This window comes from Schistocerca nitens, chromosome 1, assembly GCF_023898315.1.
Source record: "Schistocerca nitens isolate TAMUIC-IGC-003100 chromosome 1, iqSchNite1.1, whole genome shotgun sequence".
NCBI lineage: Eukaryota > Metazoa > Arthropoda > Insecta > Orthoptera > Acrididae > Schistocerca > Schistocerca nitens.
In genome coordinates this window covers 1,070,820,143-1,070,838,937 of record NC_064614.1, presented here as the reverse complement: position 1 = coordinate 1,070,838,937, position 18,795 = coordinate 1,070,820,143, and positions in this window count along the sequence as shown.

Here is an 18,795-nt window from a genome sequence, read left to right as displayed (position 1 = left end):
TCGTTTACAATGGCGCTTCTAAGAAAGAAGAAGTATGTGGTTGCGCTTACCGGGATTTCAGCTGTCAAACAGGTTACAACATGTTAGAAATTCACGTGGCTTATGAAATAACGATTATGACATGTAAGATTATGATTGTTCTAAGAAAGAAAAAGTATGTGGTTGAGCTTATCGGGATAACAGCTGTCAAACAGGTTACAGCATGTTAGAAATTCACGTGGCTTATGAAATAACGATTATGACATGTAAGATTATGATTGTACAACGGGCAGTTCTATATGCCGAGAAGCATCTGGATAACCACATCATAATATCATTTAAGTTAAGAAAGTTAACAAAAATTTTGTACCTGGTTGCGATCTCCGAAAAACCTCTACATTAAAGTTATCAAATGGTTCAAATGGCTCTGAGCACTATGGGAATTAACATCTGTGGTCATTAGTCCCCTAGAACTTAGAACTACTTAAACCTAACTAACCTAAGGGCATCACACACATCCATGCCCGAGGCAGGATTCGAACCTGCGACCATAGCAGCAGCGCGGTTCCGGACTGAAGCGTCTAGAACCGCTTGGCCACCGCGGCCGGCCATTAAAGTTATCTTTTCTGATTCAAGATCAGTGTTTGAATTAGTGAGATACCTTCACAGTATACGGAACAATTGTCCAATAGTAAGAGATATCGTACGGGTGTGACGTTGGAACAGTGTGCCGAAATGGAGTTCATTAAAATGTACCAGAGTACCTTTCTTCGCGGTTAAGCGATAAGGATACTTCTCATCGGTTTGAGTTTTTAGTCGATGAAAGTTTCAGGAATTCTCACATGTCTGACAGACAACCTAACCTGCCGAGAATGTAATACCCGAAAAATGCTAAGTGAGAATTTTTATCGGAATGACTTAAGCAATGTGAACATCAAACATCTGACTTACAGTCTCGTACTTGGAGCTAAGAATTCTTCTTTTCAGTTCTGTTCATCCGAAATTCTGTGTTAGTTTCAATAGCTAATGGAATGTGTCATAACAGTCACTTAGTTACTGAAAGAAAACAAAACATGGAACAATTAAATTCCTGGATGAAATGGCACTGATAATAATGATTATGATAATAATAATGAAACATGTACTGTGGAACTTAACTACATTTTACAAGTCATGATTAGACTAGATCAGCGGCAAAGTGCTCGTGTCGGAGCACAAGAAAGGCGAGTGTGATCCTCTTTAAAAGACTCTGACAGAAAAACGGAAACCACCTGCATGAAATCCTCACCAGAAATTTTGGCATACGAAAATATTCGCGTTCTTTTATCACAGGATATTGTAAATTCTTTTATCCACTCTCTCAGCCTTCGTACTCAGCGACTCCGTCTCACTGCCATTGTCTATAAATGTCTTCCTCCAACTGTCTCCATTTCCTCTCATTGATTTACCATATATCTCATTGCCACTGTCACCGCCATATCTTGGCTGCTCAAAAATTCTGGGGGTCCAACTAATTGTCCCCCTATACCCATGTGTTTAAAATTTCGGTCCAAAAAGCCCCTCCCCTATACGTACCTGTTGAAGTTCGCCTGTCTGTGAGGATCCACCTCTCCCAAGTCTATGTATTTTTCATGTCAACGATCTCCTGTCACCTCTGCTAACGCCGCTTCCATCTCCAACAACCTCTCTTTCTCTTTTACTGCCACTATCTCTCACTGACGACCAACATCTACTCTTCCTTCGTCTCTCGCTGCTAGTGTCTTCATCCATCTCTCTTTCCCTTTCACTGCCACTTTCTCTCTCCTACCGTCACTGTTCCTGTCTCTTTCTCTCCTACTGGAACTACCTTCCCTTTTGTCTTTCAGCGTCAATGCCTCTCGGCTACTCTCTTTCAGCACAAAAATGCGCGAATTTGTTCGCATACCAAAAGTTTTGATGTGGAGATTGAATGAAGATTGTGGCAGCTGGTTCCCCACTTTTCTGTTATATTCTTTTAAAGAGGTACATATTCACCTTTTCTGTACTCCGAAAGAAGCATTTCTTCGATCGTACCCGCTACAGCAGGGTGTGCTGGTTATTTCGAACGATTTATGTAGATCAATAAAGTTTTGACAGTTTATTTGTGCATTTCGACATTTTTATGTACTTTGACACATAAAAAACAGCAAATAAGTACGCATAATATAAAGTGATCCACTAGTATTGCATGGGGCTTCTACATATGGTAAGAATGTAGCGGTCATTCGCAGACAACTATCTGCGCATCAACATGAAATAAGACCAAGTGTTGCGCCACTTAGCGAGTGCTTTTGAACTGCTCCTCTTTGAAGTGCTCTTTGGAAAGATTGGTATTTAATATCCTCTACAAAGGCAATCTTTCGAAACTAGCTAAGACGTCGAGTATTCATTTGACACCTAACAACGAAATGTGGAACAGCTGTTACATTGTCAGAAAGCGCACCACACATACAGTGAATTTCTCAGTAGCTCACCGTATCGACAGTAAAATAGACTCCTGGAAATGGAAAAAAGAACACATTGACACCGGTGTGTCAGACCCACCATACTTGCTCCGGACACTGCGAGAGGGCTGTACAAGCAATGATCACACGCACGGCACAGCGGACACACCAGGAACCGCGGTGTTGGCCGTCGAATGGCGCTAGCTGCGCAGCATTTGTGCACCGCCGCCGTCAGTGTCAGCCAGTTTGCCGTGGCATACGGAGCTCCATCGCAGTCTTTAACACTGGTAGCATGCCGCGACAGCGTGGACGTGAACCGTATGTGCAGTTGACGGACTTTGAGCGAGGGCGTATAGTGGGCATGCGGGAGGCCGGGTGGACGTACCGCCGAATTGCTCAACACGTGGGGCGTGAGGTCTCCACAGTACATCGATGTTGTCGCCAGTGGTCGGCGGAAGGTGCACGTGCCCGTCGACCTGGGACCGGACCGCAGCGACGCACGGATGCACGCCAAGACCGTAGGATCCTACGCAGTGCCGTAGGGGACCGCACCGCCACTTCCCAGCAAATTAGGGACACTGTTGCTCCTGGGGTATCGGCGAGGACCATTCGCAACCGTCTCCATGAAGCTGGGCTACGGTCCCGCACACCGTTAGGCCGTCTTCCGCTCACGCCCCAACATCGTGCAGCCCGCCTCCAGTGGTGTCGCGACAGGCGTGAATGGAGGGACGAATGGAGACGTGTCGTCTTCAGCGATGAGAGTCGCTTCTGCCTTGGTGCCAATGATGGTCGTATGCGTGTTTGGCGCCGTGCAGGTGAGCGCCACAATCAGGACTGCATACGACCGAGGCACACAGGGCCAACACCAGGCATCATGGTGTGGGGAGCGATCTCCTACACTGGCCGTACACCACTGGTGATCGTCGAGGGGACACTGAATAGTGCACGGTACATCCAAACCGTCATCGAACCCTGGCCAGCAAGATCTCCGGATCTGTCCCCCATTGAGCATGTTTGGGACTGGATGAAGCGTCGTCTCACGCGGTCTGCACGTCCAGCACGAACGCTGGTCCAACTGAGGCGCCAGGTGGAAATGGCATGGCAAGCCGTTCCACAGGACTACATCCAGCATCTCTACGATCGTCTCCATGGGAGAATAGCAGCCTGCATTGCTGCGAAAGGTGGATATACACTGTACTAGTGCCGACATTGTGCATGCTCTGTTGCCTGTGTCTATGTGCCTGTGGTTCTGTCAGTGTGATCATGTTATGTATCTGACCCCAGGAATGTGTCAATAAAGTTTCCCCTTCCTGGGACAATGAATTCACGGTGTTCTTATTTCAATTTCCAGGAGTATATATATATATATATATATATATATATATATATATATATATATATATATATATATATATATATATATATATATATATCACAGCTTCGGCTATGTGCCGTTTCGGTTTAAATGTGTTATTCAATTACAATAAATTACAATTTTGAAGTGAAAATGACCGCCACCTTATTTGGCCCTTTCCACACTCCTAATCTCCTGTTCTGCCCTGTGGGATTAGCGGGCGTTTCACATCCGGATGTCATTCAGTCAAGATTTTTCACGATTCGACCAGCCGGCCTAGTGGAGACCGTCTATGGGGCAAATTTGAAAGTCTGTCAGGTACTGGTAACGCTGTCCCACACGAGTACGCCCAAACTCCGTGAACTTCATAGTGATCATTCAACGTCTGACTCTCTCACGTCCCTTATATACCCGCTGATGACGTGTACGTGTGCGAAGTTACAGTGACATCCGTGCACGTCTTCTGGGTGCCTCATTTTTTTGTCAGGCTTTGTTCTTGCTTTACTGTATTTCGTAGTGTTCTTTCGGTTGTTGCGAGCGTCTAACGAAAACTGTCCACAGTAGTAGTCGAAGCGTCGGCAGTTTTATCAAAAATGACACGGTAAGACATCCAGAATTCCGGAGATAAGTTCAGCCGAAACTTCTGCGAACAACCTAACGGTGTTCGAATGGGTAGGCAAACACAGTTGGCGGTGGCGTGTTTGTTGCTGTTAGAAGTGGTTTACCTTGTCGCGAAATTGAAGCGGATGGTTCCTGTGAGTTAGCACGGGCTGAGGTCATTCTTGGCAACCGGAATAAAATAGTAATTGGTTCCCTTTACCGACCTCGCAACTCAGACGATACAGTTGCTGAAATGTTCAAAGGAAACTTGAGTTTGATTTAAAATACGTACCCAACTCATACAGTTATAGTTGGTGGGGACTTTAATTTACCCTCGATATGTTGGCGAAAATACATGTTTAATTCCGAAGGTACGCAAAAAACATCATCCGAAGTTGTGCTAAACGTATTCTCTGAAAATTATTTCCAGCTGTTAGTTCATGAGGTCACGCGAATGGTAAACAGTTGTGAAAACACACTTGACTTCTTAGCAACAAATAATCCTGAGCTAATAACGAGCATCAAAATGGATACAGGAATTAGTGAATATAGGGTTGTCGTAGCGAGATTGAATATTGTCAACCCCAAATCCTCCAAAAATAACAGAAAAATATACATATTCAAAAACGCAGATAAAAATTCCCTTGACGCCTTCCTGAGAGACAATCTCCTCTCCTTCCAAATTAACATTGTAAGCGTAGACCAGATGTGGCTTGAAATCAAAGAAATTGTATCAGCAGCAATTGAGAGATTTATACGAAATAAATTAACAAACGGCGGAGCTAATCCTCCTTGTACCCAAAAGGGGTCACAACACTGTTGCAGAAACAACGAAAACGTGCCAAATTTAAACAGATGCAAAATCTCCAAGATTGGCGATCTTGTACAGAAGTCGAAATTTAGCGCAGATTTCGATGCAAGATGCTGAAAATAGTTTCCACAACGAAACTTTGTCTCGAAACCTGGCAGAAAGTCCAGACAGATTATGATGGTATGTGAAGTATGCTAGCGGCAAGACAAAATCAGTGCCTTCTCTGCTCGATAGCAACGGAGATCCTATTGAAGACAGTTCTGTCAAAGCAGAGTTACTAAACACAGCCTTCGGAAATTCCTTCACGAAAGAAGACGAAGTAAATATTCCAGAGTTCGAATCAAGAACAGCTGCCAACATGGGTAACGTAGGAGTAGATATCCTCGGAGTAGTGATGCGACTTAAATCACTTGACGAAAGAAACTTTTCCGGTCCAGATTGTATACCAGTTAGGTTCCTTTCAGCGTCTGCTGATACAATAGCTCCATACCTAACAATCGTTTACAACCGACGAAAGATCCTTACGCAAAGACTGGGAAGTTGCACAGGTCACGCCAATATTCAAGAAAAGTAGTAGGAGTAATCCGCTAAATTACAGGCCCATATCATTAACGTCGATATGCAGCAGGATTTCGAACATTATGAATTACCTGAAACAAAACGGTCTATTGACACACAGTCAACACGGATTTAGAAAACATCGTTCTTGTGAAACACAACTAGCTCTTTATACTCATGAAGTAATGAATGCTATTGACAAGGGATTCCAAATTGATTCCGTATATCTGGATTTCCGGAAGGGTGTTGACATCGCACCACACAAGCGGCTTGTAATGAAATTGCGTGCTTATGGAATATCATCTCAGTTATGTGACTCGATTCGTGATTTCCTGTCTGAGAGGTCACAGTTCGTAGTAACTGACGGAAAGTCATCGAGTAAAACAGAAGTGATTTCTGGTAGTGTTATAGTGTTATAGGCCCTTTGCAGTTCCTTACCTATACAGCGTGTTTCAGAAGTGGTGGTCAATATTCAGGGCCATGACAGGGATGATCATTCGAAAGAAAAAAAGTCAAGTAGACATGGGCTCTAAAATACATACCGTAACAGCCGTGAGCAATTCTTGATTTTCGATACTGTGAAACAAATATTTTCTACTGCAAGCTCTTTGCATTCCATATTTTGGGAAGTGGTAGTATGGACCAAAATAGGAAAAAAGGTCCAGTAAACATCTGCTATAAAATGCATAACTTAAAAGTAATGAGCACTTGTTCATTAGAAGAGTTGTATTTCAAAGTAGTGAAGATGAATGAATGCTCATAGCTCTTAAGATATGTGTTTTAGAGCACATGTTTATTGGACACTTTTTTCTTCTTTTAGTCCATACTACCACTTCCCAAAATATGAAAAGCAAAGAGGTTGCAGCAGAAGAGATTAATTCACAGTATCGAAGTTCAATAATTGCTGATAGCTATTAAGGTAGGCATTTTAGATCTCATGTTTACTTGACTTTTTTGTTTCGAATGATCATTCCTGTCATCCCTGAATATTGACCATTACTTTTGAAACACCCTATATAAACGATTTGGGAGACAATCTAAGGGGCCGTCTTAGGTTGTTTGCAGATGACGCTGTCGTTTATCGACTAGTAAAGTCATCAGAAGGTCAAAATAAATTGCAAAACGATTTAGAAAAAAAATGGCTCAGAGCACTATGGGACTTAACTTCTGAGGTCATCAGTCCCCTAGAACTTAGAACTACATAAACCTAACTAACCTAAGGACATCACACACATCCATGCCCGAGGCAGGATTCGAATCTGCGACTGTAACGGTGGCGCGATTCCAGACTGTAGTGCCTAGAACCACTCGGCCACAAACGATTTAGAATAGACATCTTTATGGTGCGAAAATTGACAGTTGATCCTAAATAACGAAATGTGTGAGGTGATCCACACGAGTGCTAAAAGGAATCCGTTAAACTTCGGTTACACTATAAATCAGTCAAATCTAAAGGCCGTAAATTGAACGAAATACCTAGGAATTACAGTTACGAGCAACTTAAATTGAACGGAACAGATAGAAAATGTTGGCAGGACACTTAGAAAATGTAACAGATCTACTAAGGAGACTGCCTATACTACGCTTGTCCGTCCTCTTTTAGAATGCTGCTGCGCGGTGTGGGTTACCTACCAAATAGGACTGGCGAAGTATATCGAAAAAGTTCAAAGAAAGGCAACACGTTTTGTATTATCGCGAAATATGGGAGAGAGTGTCACAGAAATGGTACAGGATTTGGGCTGGACATTATTAAAAGAAAGGCGTTTTTCGTTGCGACGGAATCTTCTCACGAAATCCCAATCACCAACTTTCTCCTCCGAATGCGAAAATATTTTGTTGACACCGACCTACATAGGGAGAAACGATCGCCTCGATAAAATAAGGGAAATCAGAGATCGTACGGAAAGATATAGGTGTTGTTCTTTCTGCGCGCTATATGAGAGTGGAATAATAGAGAATTGTGGAGGTGGATCGATGAACGCTCTGCCAGGCTTGCAGAGTATCCAAGTAGATTTAGAATAATTTTATTGACATGGACTTCGGTCGCCAAATCCTGCATTGTTCTTCAGAGTATTTATGTTGAGAAATATTTCTGCTTACAACCGCGCAGCAACTCCGCCGTTGCCGTCAACTTCAACGTATCCATGAAGCATACCGGTTATTTCGTTACTTACGTACTCTAATTATGGCAACAACGTTACTGCACTGGCACACAACACAACAACCCAATTATGACGAGAACAGAGAGATGCAGCGCATGCGTTAGGAATGCAGTTAGGCTCTTCCGCTGATGGATTGTGTATTGCACAGATAATTAGGCTACTAAACACATTCTGAGGAACGTTTTCTAGCCTAGATGGTCCACAGAGTCGAGATTATGCCTTTGCGGACAGGCGTTTCCCCTCTTCACACATGACCAGTTTACTGTTCCTCACCGCATACTGTTGCCAGTGTTTTATTGATACACCCTGTATATTATATTCTCTGTTCCCTGAATACACTCTCTGGTCGAAAGTATCCGGACACCTGTTAGTCATTCACACGGGACGTATTCAACCACCGCGTTTTTGACGGCTTGAAATCTGCTGGCGCACTTTCGGTGAGATGTCAAAATATATGTGGAGGACTGGTATGTATGTTGGATACTGGGATCTGAAGAGATCACCCCAAAAGTGTTTGATTGGATTCAGATCGTTACGCTGGGCACGACAGCCTATTTCAGATATGTTACTATCCAGAAACCATTGCCTCACAGATGCAGCTTTATAATAGGCTGCAGTGTCACACCGATACAAGCAGGCATTGTATCTGAACTGTTCCTCTGCTGTACGCAGTATGCAATGCGGTGTATGTGAAATCTGGTTTTGCAGGATAGAGCGGATCAGGCTATGGTTGTGGAGGGGCCCGTAATCAGTTACTGTTAGTTGCACAAAACACACAAACCTTTATTTTCCTAAGAACCACTTAATTACACATTGCCTTAAAAGGATCAAATTAAAACATCATGGCTGAAGGCCTAGTAAAGAAAACCTGTGATACCTCCTGGGCTGAAGGCCCAAAACCACACCAAAAACGAGAACGGGTGAAGGCCCGAACACAAGTTATAAAAATTGGTTTGAAGAATACACGCGGCTGAAGGCTTTATTTTTTAAAAAAATATTTCACGTAAATACTCTGCTGAAGGCCACACAGAAGGCATTGAACAACTCAGGGCTTAGGGCCTGGATAACAAGAATTTCAGATAGAGCAAATTAAAAAAAATAGTTTTAAACAAATCAATTTTCAAAATTTTAATTTAAGTCGGCTGAAAGCCTTATCTTAAAAATATTTCACGTAAAAGCTCGGCTGAAGGCCACACACTGGACATGGAACACTTCAAGGCTTAGGGCCTGGGTAGAAAGAATTTCAAATAGAACCAACTTTCAAAATTTACTTTTTAAACAAACCAATCTTCAAATTTTAATTTACGTTGGCTGAAGGCGTTGTTTTAAAATTAAAACTAAATTAATAGATGGCTCAAGGACTTGCACAGTATATCAAACTAAAATGAAAATCTCAATCTAAAATCAACAGAACAGTGGTGCTCAGAAGTGTTCCAAGGGTCGGCCTGAGGAGGTAGCTCTAATATAAGGTTAAATAATTGGATGGCAACCCGACCCAGGGACGGTTGTAGGACCGACCAATAACCTAATCAGTTCAGCTGAGGACGAAGATACCAGTAGCACTACGTCTTCAAAATTGGCGTCTAACAACAGCCAAGGCACAATAACCACTCTTAAGAAAACACACTGCCAGAAAACTACGCTAACGACCAGGGCAGGTAACTGGGGCGTTGACGGCCACAAGGCAGAAAATACGGCTGGTGCTCTTCACTGATAACTAACAACCAATTTAATAATTAAAGACCATACAGGAAGACGGGTGCAAAATTTCGCCGACTCCAGCACACCATACATTGCTGTTAGCCGAAACGGCCCAGGAAGCAGCATCCGGCAATGAACGAAGAAATGTCACAGCAGTTGAGGTTTCATAACAGGTTAACTGATCACTCAACTTCAGTGTCCAGGTTCGGTGGGCAATGAACTTTGTAGCTCTCGCAGCTAGCGCCTCACAATCCTACCGCGTGTGCACGCCGCCAGCTGTCCATTCCTGACGTCACGCCGTGGAGACTTCCTCGCTGCTCTGCCCTAACCGACCGACTGCCACACGCACCACCGCACGGAAATATAGCGGACACACTAAAGATGGCACAGCGATAAGCGCTGCTGCTGCCACTGATGGAGGCAAGTCAGCAACTTGTTATGATTAGTAACTCAGGGAGAAATAAGACGCCACTCGATTGCGACAAAATGCCAAAGAACAAACGGCATCAACGCGAGCTGGCCACGGCTCAATATGTTTTCGTGTCCTTTCACATTAAGCGTTTTCTTAAACACACATGACGGCAGGCACATTTGTCTAGGAACTCGCCAAATCCAAACCCTATCAGAGCATTGCCACAGAGTACAGCGTGATTCATCAGTCTGCATCAGTCATTTCCAGCCACTGTCCAGTCGTGTCGCTCTTTACGATACATCTAAGCAACGCTTAGCACTGACTACAGGTGTGTGAACAGTTGCTCTACCATTGTACGAGGGCTATTCGGAAAGTAAGGAACGACAGGTCGCGAAATGGAAACCACAGTGAAAATCGAAACTGTTTTATTTGCTACAGTTAGCTACACCTTCCAGCTACTTCTCTACACAGTCCCTGCTCAGACTTTGACATCTGTCGTAGCGCTGTACCAACTTTTCAATTCCCTCGTTATAGAAGACAGCCGCCAGTGATTTCGTCAATTTTCTACTCTGGACTGCAGCTCGTTGTCTGTGTCAAAATATTGTCTTCATAGCCAGCGGTTCATTTGAACAGAGATAAACCTCAGGGGTAGCCAATTACGGGCTGTATTGTGGGTGATCAGACACTTCTCATCGGAAACGCAGCAGGAGCATTTTCATTGTCCCTACTGAGAGCGGCCAAGAATTGTCGTGCAGGACGAACCGCATGACAGTTATGTTATGTGGATTGCATAGATTCAGGCGAAATCTTTCACCAGGCCCTCATACTTGGCGGGAGACGCTAATTTTTAGCCATTTTTACGTTCTCACTGTGAGCTCAGAACTGAAAAGAGCGACATGATGCGATCGATGGGCGTACTAGACACAGTGCCCAACGCATCTGTGCAAAGCTTCATCAGATTTTCACCGTATTTTCCATTTCGCGACCGATCGCTGCTTACTTTCCGAATAACCCTCGTATCTCATTTTTTTAACTCTCTGCGCACTGTCAATGTGATCCTAGCTGGACTGACGGTTGTATTTCGGAAATCACGATTGATTTCTTCCACCGATTTCTTGCAATTTGTTACTAGCAACTTCCACAGTGGTCGGTGTTTCCCGTCCGTCAGTACACGATTACTGTCTGGCATTGGTTTACCTGTGGCTCTACCTTCGCGTTTCCACTTCACAGTCGCATCAGCAACAGCAGATCCGGGTAGCTTTAGAGATGTTGAAATGTTCTTGATCGATTTGTGACATCCAGTGACTAGTCCACGTTCGATGATTCTGAGCGCCTCTGACCAACCCATTGTGCTGTTACAGCATATCTATTGTCAACACTCGCCGCCTCCTTTTATACTGGTTGGTCCATCTCTCGTGACGTATAGGCTGGCTCAGGAGGAAAGGTACATGCTTTGAGGGGTGATAGTATTAGTGATTCTGAACGAAAAACTTCATGTGGACATACGCCCTGTTCCGAATGGTTTCCGAAATAGAAAACATCTTATATACATTGTTATACATTTTCTGAATTATTGAAGCATTTTCATTGTTTACAACGTATTAGAATAGTGTAGAGGAAGTTGAGACAAACATTTCGTAAAGGACTCTTGTGGCCTATCAGATCGGGAAACTACCTCAAATTGGCCTCCAAAAACTGTCTAAGCTACAGTGCATGCACGTCGCGCGAGATTTTCAGTATTCTTACTCGGTCTTCACACAGACAACTGGTCCTAGAGAAAAAAAAATGTTTTGGGTCTTTTTGAAGGAAATGTTATGTTGTTTAATATTGTACTACGAAAAGTTTTCGCTTGAGGGTACGATTCTCGAATTATTAAAGAAAATGGCATTAAATGTGTTCTAGAATGTAATAAATCCAATTCCAAAGAAAGCAGTTGCTGACAGGTGTAAAAATTACCGAACTATTAGTTTAATAAGTCATGAAATCTTACACGAATTGTCCGCATCTCGTGGTCGTGCGGTAGCGTTCTCGCTTCCCACGCCCGGGTTCCCGGGTTCGATTCCCGGCGGGGTCGGGGATTTTCTCTGCCTCGTGATGACTGGGTGTTGTGTGCTGTCCTTAGGTTAGTTAGGTTTAAGTAGTTTTAAGTTCTAGGGGACTGATGACCATAGATGTTAAGTCCCGTACTGCTCAGAGCCATTTGAACCATTTTTTGTCTTACACGAATTCCTTAGAGAAGTATGGAAAAACTGATAGAAGCCGACCTCGGGGAAGATCAATTTGGATTTTGGAGTAATGTGGGAACATGCGAAGCGATACTGACCCTACGATTTATCTTAAAAGACAGATTAAGGAAAGGCAAGCCTATGATTATAGCATTTGTAGACTTGGAGAAAGCTTTTGTCTAATTATTGAGAAGAGCAGTTAGAAGAGTCCAGCGGCACAGAATGGAAGAAGTGTTTGACAAAGGAGTGAGACAGGGTTGTAACAAAAAATAAAAAAGTTTAGGTTTGTCGATGACATTGTGATCAGTGGGGGACAACAAAGGACTTGGAAGAGCAATTGAACGTAATAGACTGTGTCTTGAAAGAAGGATATAAGATGAATAGCAACAGAAGCATGACAAGGTTATGGAATGTAGTCGAAATGGAGCAGATGATGCTGAGGGAATTACATTCGGGAACAACACACTTACAGCAGTGGATACGTTTAGCTATTTGAGTAGGAAAATAACTTTTGATGGCCGAAATAAAGAGGAAAATAAAATGTAGACCGAGAATGCCAAGAAAAGTTTCATGCGGAAGACAATTTTGTTAACATAGGTTTTAGATTTAAGTATTAGAAAGTCTTTTCTGAAATTGTTTGTATGGAGTTTGGGCATGTATGAAAGTGTAACATGGACGCTATACAGTTTAGTCAAGAAGAGAATAGCTTTTGAAATGTGTTGCTACAGAGGACGCTGAAGATTAGATGGGTAAACCGCTAAACTAATGAGGAGATATTGAACAGAATTGGGGAGTCAAGAAATTTGTGGCACTACTTGACTAAAAGGAGGGATCTGTTGATGGTACACATTCTGGGACTTCAAAGAATCACCAATTTAGTGTTGGAGGAAAGTGAGGGGGGGGGGGAGGGTAAAAATTGTAGAGAGAGACCAAAAGATGAATACAGTAAGCAGATACAGAAGGATGTAAGTTGCAGTAGTTATTCGGCTTGCACAGGATGGAGAAGCATGGAGAGCTGCAACAAACCAGTCTGTGGACTGAAGAACACAACAACAATATCTCGGAAACAATTTGGAATAGGGCATGTGTCCATACGATTTTTTTTAAATTCAGGCTCACTAATACTATCATATCTCAAAGCATTTACCTTTCCTTCTGACGCATCCTGTGTAATGGTCAATTCCGCATTCTATAGGGTCTCCGGACAGTTCTGATCAGATAGCGTACATTTGTCGTTCAATAAGCTTGAATCGTATCATTTTCATCTTTGCATAGGTGTGGTGTGTCGTCGACCGGAGCCTTGGCTTTGCTCTGCCGCGATTGGTCCGTTTGCTTTTAAATTTCGGAGGGCGCTGCGTTCTGGGAGAGACCTGCTGACGACGAGAGTATCGAGTGCTGAGACGGGGAGTTTAGTTTCCGGTTGTGTGGCTGCGGGAGGGTTTGGTATAACTTCCTGTGAACGCACGTGATTGCTACGAGCGTGTGTACTGGGGACGGCGGCAGTCGTTCTGGACGGGCTGTGTGATAAGGAAGCTCGGCGGGAAACTGTTGACGCGGCGTGTCCGCGTTGCTATGGCGGAACTGGGTCGATTGACATAACGCGAGTTGGTGCTGGTTGTGCCGGCCGCGGTGGTCTCGCGGTTCTAGGCGCGCAGTCCGGAACCGTGCGACTGCTACGGTCGCAGGTTCGAATCCTGCCTCGGGCATGGATGTGTGTGATGTCCTTAGGTTCAAATGGCTCTGAGCACTATGGGACTCAACTGCTGAGGTCATTAGTCCCCTAGAACTTAGAACTAGTTAAACCTAACTAACCTAAGGACATCACACACATCCATGCCCGAGGCAGGATTCGAACCTGCGACCGTAGCGGTCTCGCGGTTCCAGACTGCAGCGCCAGAACCGCGCGGCCACTTCGGCCGGCGATGTCCTTAGGTTAGTTAGGTTTAAGTAGTTCTAAGTTCTAGGGGACTAATGACCACAGCAGTTGAGTCCCATAGTGCTCAGAGCCATTTGGTGCTGGTTGCAACCTGTCGCCGAATGCTTGTCTGCCTTCTGGACTAATGGTGAGAATTTCTTGACTTGATGTGTCTCACTCAATTTCTGCCCGTGTCGTCGAGTGTGTCTTGCTCTAAGGTCGTGAGCCACGGTGTTTCGCAATTTTAGTAGGCTCAGGCGTGCCCGAAATCCCGATTAAATGATCTGTTAAATTCTCAAGTGTAAATATCACTAGAAAAGGGTGTTAACTCTCTGTGCCTTAATAACTGAACCTAAAATATTATCTGTGGTTGAAATTTTATTCTGACCCAAGTGTAATAACGATCTTGTATTTTACAATTTGTTGAGTGGTATTATTATTTAGTACTGGCCGTCACATTTACTAAGTCGAAGATTTACGAAGGCCAGTGGGCGTCATTAACAGTTCCTGCCTAGACAGGCGTTATATTTTGAACCATGTGTTTCAATGTTTAGTAATTTTTATTTTATGTGTTATAGAGAGTTGGTGTCATGCCCTATGTGGACGATTCGCCACGTCGAAGTTTCTAATTGTTCTGATGCTCTGTGCCGCATTGCTAAAGCAGGCAGTCCTAGCACAGCTGATTGTAAATTTTTTCCTAGTGGTGAGGAGCACGGGCTAGTTTTAAGTGCTAACTCACTAACTTCAACCATTCTCAAATATTTATTACTACTGATATTCAGGCCCTTCAGGCCGAGTGGCGACGTCACTACCCCTTTTTGGTTATTAATTTTATCTTGTTAGCTTGTTTCATTAAAAAAAACCTTTGGTATATGAATTTGTATTTTGGTCTTTACTGCTCCTTTGGACGAAGTAAATTAACTGTTGGTTTTGCATTCTTGTAGCACTATCAAAACAGCATTTGTGGTTATATTTGATTGGCCTTTCTGGCCGAATGATTAAAGTCATTCCTTTCAGTAATTTATTGTATTGGTCAATAATAATAATTCAATCAAAGTGTTGGGTCCTTCAGACCATAATTATCTCCTTATGTTATCACAAACGTGAAAGTTGAGCGGCCCTTCAGGCCTGGAGTTGAAAAAATTTTATTGTGTTTAGTGAACAAGTGTTTTTTTAAGGTTTAACAAAATTAAATTATGTTTGAAACTGTAACCTCATTTGGGTCTATGCTTTCACTCCCTGCAGCCCTTGAGCTCTGCTTATCTTACGTTTTGGTTAAGTTTTCCCATACCATGACGTATCGAAGCTGTCTCGATGATAAAGCGAGGGGAACGACGTTGGGGAACGCTAACGAAAACAACAGAGTTAGTCAGCAGAGAGACGTAAACAGTAGGGAAATCTCTGGCGTGTTAATGGACAAGGAATGTTCATGAAGCCTGCAGCCGCAGGGAGACAAGCGTTATTATTCAATTAAGAACAGCACTCACAAATCAGGCCTCTAGTTGGGCGAACAGCGAGTGACCGGGATGCGTGTCTGGAGGCCAATTACTGGCTGGACGGCTGGTAAGGGTTAGCGGCAAGTGGCCGCGGAGGTCTGGGACCGCTAGTCTCAGCTGTCAACGACTGAACTCCACTGCCTTGCAGCCATACTGCCACAGCGTGCAACGTACCGTGTGGTTATAATTAAAGAGCAGCTACTCACGGAAGTCCAGAGTGGGCTGTGAGTATCATACGGCAACAAAACTTGGTAAATATGCTAATACGTTAATGCAGAACCGATTAACGCTGGGAAAAAATTAGTTCAAACTTTGGCCAATAAGTTTGGCGCTATACGGCTTCTCGTCGACGTTTTCGGTGCCCATATTGAACAAACTGTGTAAACGGCGATATTAGTGATATCAACATTGCGCTTTTTTCACTTGTCTGACTTTTTCTGCCCACATTCCGTTCCTAATCCATTAGACATGAAAACATTTTTATACATATTACTTGCATTCACAGCGCCAGATTTCCGCCTGGTGGCCGAAATTGGAACTATTTTTTTCAGCATAAACCGGTTCCGCCTTAAAGCATTAGAATATATGTACACTACTGGCCATTAAAATTGCTACACCACGAACATGACGTGCTACAGACGCGAAATTTAACTGACAGGAAGAAGATGCTGTGATATGCAAATGATTAGCTTTGCAGAGCATTCACACAAGGTTGGCGCCTGTGGCGACACCTACAACGTGCTGAAATGATGAAAGTTTCCAACCGATTTCTCATACACAAACAGCAATTGACCGGCGTTGCCTGGTGAAACGTTGTGATGCCTCGTGTAAGGAGGAGAAATGCCTACCATCACGTTTCCGACTTTCATAAAGGTCGGATTGTAGCCTATCGCGATTGCGGTTTATCGTATCGCGACATTGCTGCTCGCGTTGGTCGAGATCCAATAACTGTTAGCAGAATATGGAATCGGTGATTTCATGAGGGTAATACGGAACGCCGTGCTGGATCCCAACGGCCTCGTATCACTAGCAGTCGAGATGATAGGCAGCTTATCCGCATGGTTGTAACGGATCGTGCAGCCACGTCTCGATCCCTGAGTCAACAGATGGGGACGTTTGCAAGACAACAACCATCTGCACTAACAGTTGGACGACATTTGCAGCTGCATGTACTATCAGCTCGGAGACAATGGCTGCGGTTACCCTTGACGCTGCATCACAGACAGGAGCACCTGCAGTAGTGTACTCAACGACGAACCTGGTTGCACTAATGGCAAAACGTCATTTTTTCAGATGAATCCAGGTTCTGTTTACAGCATCATGATGGTCGCATCCGTGTTTGGCGACATCGCGGTGAACGCACATTGGAAGCGTGTATTCGTCATCGCCATACTGGCGTATCACCCGGCGTGATGGTATGGGGTGCCATTGGTTACACGTCTCGGTCACCTATTGTTCGCATTGACGGCACTTTGAACAGTGGACGTTACATTTCAAATGTGTTACGACCCGTGGCTCTACCCTTCATTCGATCCCTGTGAAACCCTACATTTCAGCAGGATAATGCACGACCACATGTTGCAGGTCCTGTACGGGCCTTTCTGGATACAGGAAATGTTCGACTGCTGCCCTGGCCAGCACATTCTCCAGATCTCTCGCCAATTGAAAACGTCTGGTCAATGGTGGCCGAGCCACTGGCTCGACACAATACGCCAGTCACTACTCTTGGTGAACTGTGTTTTGTGTTGAAGCTGCATAGGTATCTGTACCTGTACACGCCATCCAAGCTCTGTTTGACTCAATGCCCAGGCGTATGAAGGCCGTTATTACGGCCAGAGGTGGTTGTTCTGGGTAGTTATTTCTCAGGATCTATGCACCCACATGGCGTGAAAATGTAATCACATGTCAGTTCTAGTATAATATATTTGTCCAGTGAATACCCGTTTTCTTCTTGGTGTAGCAATTTTAATGGCCAGCAGTGTAATTACGGCCCACACTGGTCCTCTGTGAGTAGCTGCACTTTAATTACAACCACACGGTAAATTCCTGTTCTATATACCCTGCATCCCTTCTACAGGGCGAAAAAATAAAACTGCTCCGGAAAATTTTTTATTCACAACACAGACAGAACGAGAAAACCATACTGGATTGAAACTAATGCAAAATCCCCAAGACTGGCGAAGCTTTACAGAAGCTCGAAATTTATCGCAGACTTCAAATGCGAGATGCTTTGAATAATTTCCTCAACGAACTCTGTCCAGAAGTTTGGTAGTAAATCGAGAGAAATTCCGGTCGTACTTAAGAGCTGGGATACACGTACAATAATTAACAATTTCGTGTGGCTCACTGGCCCGGTACAAGTCTTTCAATTGGACGCCTCTTCGGCGACTTGCGTGTCCCTAACGTACTCCCCCTACACAATCGAGGAAAGGGGACCCACAGTTTAACACGGATTAACACGGAATCCGAACGTCATTTCCGGCGACTCCTTACTGAGGCTACGTTAAAACGCAGGTTGAAAAATGCGAGGTCTGACGAGGAATTGTGTAAGTAGGCTGTTTAGGTTTTTATGTTGGTAACACCACGTAGCGCTCTGTATGAAAATCACTGATTGTGCTGTGTGCAGTCTGAGGCTGGTCGGCATTGTTGCAATATTTGCTATTGTAGTGTTAGGCAGTTGGATGTGAACAGCGAGTAGCGTTGCGCAGTTGGAGGTGAGCCGCCAGCAGTGGTGGATGTGGGGAGAGAGATGGCGGAGTTTTGAGAGCGTATGATCTGGACGTGTGTCCATCAGAGAGAGTAAATTTGTAAGACTAGATGTCATGAACTGATTTATATATATATATATATATATATATATATATATATATATATATATATATATATATATATAATGACTTTTGAACACTATTAAGGTAAATACATTGTTTGTTCTCTATCAAAATCTTTCATTTGCTAACTATGCCTATCAGTAGTTAGTGCCTTCAGTAGTTACAATCTTTTATTTAGCTGGCAGCATTGGCGCTCGCTGTATTGCAGTAGTTCGAGTAACGAAGATTTTTGTGAGGTAAGTGATTCATGAAAGGTATAGGTTACTGTTAGTCAGGGCCATTCTTTTGT